Raw genomic sequence first — 5,002 nt, 5'->3', positions numbered from 1 at the left:
AAGGGAAGACTATAGTGCATGACATGATAGTCAAGTAGAAATCTCTTGCAAGAGCTTGAAAAGATGAGAGTGAAAGTGTTAAGTTACGTTTATAAGGTTTAAGAGCATTTTATATCGGTCTTAGTACTTAATAATAATATTTAATAATTTTTGAAATCCCCCCATGCCTCTCTCTCTCTCTCTCTCTCTCTCTCTCTCTCTCTCTCTCTTCTCCCATCCTCCCACTTTCCCCAACCCTCTTTGGGCTACTCATTGATGAATTGGAATGCATGGTTCTTGATTTTATGCAACAAGAAGGCATAGAAGAGGTCAAGATCGGAAATGCGGTGATCATGCTTTTGCTTTATGCCGATGATGTAGTGCTCTTGGCACATACTTCAGAAGATGCACAAAAGCTTATAAGTGTCTTGGAACGCTTTTGCCTACATAGCGGGCTGATCTTGAATGGATCCAAAACCAAGGTTATGCTTGTAAAGACCCTCAATGACAAAAATCAATGCATTGTATACAACAATGAGAAACTTAGTAGATAGCTTTAAGTACCTTGGCCTTGAGGTTCCATCCAATCATAAATGGAAGGATTGCGCAATGCGTCGCTTGGAAGCCGGAAAGAGGGCTTATTATGCATTTGAGAACATGTGCAATGCTGGAGAGATCAAGTGTTGGGCTCTCAAAAGTAACTCTTTGACACATTTGACACCGGTGCTTCTTTATGGAGTGGAAGTGTGGGGTGTTAGCATCGGGAAGCCTACTTGGAAAGAGTTTGAGAATGTCCAAAAGCGTTTTTTCACCAACTTTCTCCAAGTCAAGACACAAACACCCTACATGCTCTTACTTCTTAAGGCCGGATTGCTTCCCATTGAGGTCTTGGGCATGCAAAGGGTTGTGGAGTATATGCTTAAGACACAACGTAGCCCTTTGTATCGACTTTCTAGAATCGCATATGAAGTAAGTCAAAAGGTCCAAAAGACATGCAAGAGCATGTGGACTGCCAACAGGGGCGCACCCCTCACCCGCCCGCCTACACTGTCCCAACCTGCCCCTCGCACGTCCCTTACGCGCGTGATCCTTGCCCTCATCTTGCCCATCGCACGTCCTCGCGCTCGCTCTCCCTGTCCCCGCCTTACCTCTACGGGGGCCCCCACCTCCCCTCGTTGTAGAGCTCCCCTGCCACTCACCCACTGCTCCTCGCGCCGCCTGCACCCGCCGCCTCCACACCCCCTGTCCCCCCTCGCTGCACTACCCCCCCTCCCGTCCACCCCCAGCTCCTCACGCCCGATTGCCCCTGCTGCCCCCATCCCCCTTCTTCCACGCTTACGTCCCCTTCCCCCCCCCCCCCCCCCCCCCCCCCTTTTTTTCCACCCCCTTTCCCCCTCTCTTTTGATAAAAAATGTTTCTTTTTTTTTGGGCCTCCCCTCCCCCCCTTTTTTTGGAACCCCCCTCTCCCCTCCCCCCCCCCCCCCTTTTTTAATAAATGCCTGTAAAAGCTCACATTTGGACTTTTTATTTCTCTTCATAGTTCTACTCTTCCATAAGAGTTAGTGATCTATATCTTTTAATGAAGCAATTTTTTTTTCATTCCTTTATACATTTCCAAACCTTCTACTCCTATATATTCTCTTCTATTTCATTTCTCTTAGACCTTATTCCCACCCGCTACACCTTCAACCCTCTCATATTACTTTTACCTTTCTCTTAAATCTTGTTCCCACACCTTCAAACCTCTCAGATTACTTTCACCTTCCATTAGTTCTTTGAAAACCACCGAAACCTTAATTAACAAACAAGATGTCAATCTCAACACGAAAAAAATCCAAAGATATGGACCGTCAAGAAGAGATGACGATTCAAATCACCCAAGAAGAAAATGCTCTGCACACCACTCAAGAGAGTGGTTCCGTGGTTGGAGCATCCGTTTTGACAACGACGCAAGTTCCTCCTTCGACGAGTGCAGTCACATTGATGACCATCCTTGCGGAAAACACGGGTAATGATCCTCTTATCGATTTCTTTGGTTCCGTGGTTGATACCCACATCTCATCGGGTTGGATTGATGCACATGTCGTGTTATACAATCACTTGTTGCCTCACATTCCCCTTTGCCATCTTTTATGACCAACTCGGCCATTAGAATGAACGATGATTGTGTGGTTGAACTAACAACCTCTATAGCTGAAAGAGGTTACTAGCCCACGATGGCTCGCTTCATTGTGTCCAAAGCTTTTCCAAGACAAGATCCTATACCATTCGATAGGTGCGGGCACTTACGGGAGAAAGTTAGTGATGTCGGTCACATTTGACGACCAAATTAGAGACATCCCCGAGTTCTCTCACATGGAAGAGAAAATGTGTTACCATATACATGTGGTAGTGATGTGTGTGAACACACTAGGACCGCCGGGGCATTTTTTCCCTCTTTAGGAGGTTTTTTTCCCCGTGCATTGTATATACGCCCATCACTCTAGGGCTATCTATCTTTTCCATTGCACACTAAGTAACACACTCTCTATTGTGTGCCTTCAACTTCCTTCGTCTTCTCCAAGTTGTGTGTGTTTCTCTGCAACCCTAATTCCAACAATTGGTATCAGAGCAGGTCACGTCCTCTCGGGCTTAGTCGCCAGCTGCTCCAACACACGCCTGCTCACTTTCTCCGATTTCAGTGAGCTTTGGCGAGCGTTCGCAGGTCGACAAATATTTTGGGTGAGCTCGAAGAGCTTGGTCTGCTTAGAATTTTGATTTGGGCTCATTTCGGCCTCCATTTCCACTACAGGCAGTACTGCACATGCTATTTCATCATTTTGTGCAGAATTTCTGTCAGTGTCGTTTTCTGCATAACAGGTGCCTTATAGTCTTCTACGGTTTGTGCTATATAGCACAGGTTGTTCCCGCTCCATTTCTCCTATTTTCGGACAGTTTTCACATCAGGTCAGCATTTACCATGGCTGACAACAACAACACAGATGTGTTCAAGATGTTTACTGCTGAGGACAGGTTGGATGGGGACAACTACCCTATGTGGGCTTATATGATGCAACATGTTCTTGTGCCAAAGGGTGTCTGGAACATTGTGCAGGGCATTGATGTACATCCAGGTTCTGAGGATGTAGGCGATGTTGAGGATGTTGCAGGTCTTGCTGCAAGGATTGCAGCTGTTAGAGTTGCTTTGTCTACGGCAGAACAAGCTCGTTGGGATGTTAATGATACGCAGGCTCATGCATTGATTGCGTTGTTTGTGAAGCGCACCATTGTTCCTCACATCCGTTCTGCAAAATCAGCAAAACAGGCTTGGGATAGTTTAGCAGGTCTTTATGCAAGCCGCAATGAGGCTAAAATTGCTTTGCTGCGTAAAGAGCTGGACTCAAAGATTATGCATGAGGAAGATGATATGGACACTTTCCTTGCTAGTGTCAAGGATATCAATGAGTAGCTTATTTCTGCAGGTGAAGTCATTTCAGACAGTTCCCTTGTGCAGATTGTTCTTGATGCCTTACCAGATTCCTACCAGACTTTTGCTAGTACTTGGAGACTGATGACCCAAGGAAATCCTGAAGTTGTCAAGTTTGATGCATTATGCACATTGCTATTGCAAGAGTCACTTTCCAGAAAAAACAGGACTAGGTAGCGTGCAGTTGAACAGGCTTTTATTGCTTCTCAAAGAAAGGGTGGTAACAGTAGTGCAACCACTTCTTATGGTTATGTTGCGAGTGGCAAAAATTATGTTCCTAATGCTTCTGATGGCAGCAATTCGTCTGGAAATTTTGGTGATAAGGGCAAAAAGAAGATGCGTTGCCATTATTGTAAAGCCAATGATCACTTGATCAAGTCGTGTCCTAAGTTGAAGGCCAAAGAGGCTAAGAAGAAAGAGGGTGGTTCCACTGCAAATGTTGGTTCCACTACAAACGCAGCCATTGTTGAGTCTTCTGTGAAAGGAGACTGTGTTGCTGATATTGATGCAGAATGGGCTTTCAGCACAGAGTGCACTTACAATCCTGCTGTCCAGGATGCATGCTTGTCAATTGCTGCAGATTCACATGTGTGGTATTTCGACAGTGGTGCTACAAAGCACCACTGTGTGGTATTTCGACAGTGGTGCTACAAAGCACATTACCTCACATAGTGAATTGTTTACCTCTCTCGAGTCTGTCCCTCATGGGAATTCAGTCACTTGTGCCAACAATGCCTCTTATCCAGTTCAGGGAGTTGGAAAGATTGTGCTTATTGCTGCTAATGGCAGTTCTTTCACACTTGTTGATGCACTTTATGTACCTAGGATCAAGAAGAATCTCTTGTCTGTATCCGCACTTGCTAGACTTGGACTTGTAGTCAAATTTGTGGATGAAAGATGTACAGTTCATGATCTCAGTTTTGGTGATGAAATTGTTGCATCTAGGCTTTTGTGCCGTGGGCTGTATAAGCTCACTTTGTATGACAAGTGTGGACAAAACTTTGCAAATGTTGTTGCAGATTCAAGGGCTATTTCAGATGCAAAAATTTGGCATGCACGTTTTGGTCATCTGAATTTTTCCAGTTTGATGCGTTTGCAAAAATCTGATATGGTTGCTTCTTTGCCGCCTCTTGAAGCACCTGTCAAACATGTTTGTGAAGGTTGTATTTTGGGTAAGATGCAGCGTTCTAAGTTTCCAAAGGATGGTTCGGGCCACATGCAGGTTGCAGCTTGTGCATAGTGATGTTTGTGGGCCCATGCAAACTCCGTCCTTGGGCAATTACCTGTACTTTGTGACTTTCATTGATGATTACTCCAGGCATGCATGGGTATTTCCGCTTAAAGCGAAGTCCGAGGTTTTTATGTGCTTCAAACAATTTCTGGCTATGGCTGAAAATGTCTCGAAATGTACTATGGGCACCCTTCGTTGCGATCGAGGGGGGGATTATATGTCTCATAAATTTAATGCATTTCTGGCTAGTCGTGGGATAAAACACCAATGGACAGTGCCTTATACACCTCAGCAAAATGGTGTTGCTGAGAGGAAAAACAAGTCAC

The sequence above is a fragment of the Adiantum capillus-veneris genome, chromosome 18 (genome assembly GCF_014529385.1).
Source record: "Adiantum capillus-veneris isolate H3 chromosome 18, ASM1452938v2, whole genome shotgun sequence".
Taxonomy (NCBI): domain Eukaryota; kingdom Viridiplantae; phylum Streptophyta; class Polypodiopsida; order Polypodiales; family Pteridaceae; genus Adiantum; species Adiantum capillus-veneris.
The sequence above is the reverse complement of the archived record's forward strand: the minus strand, read 5'-3'. Positions refer to the sequence as shown.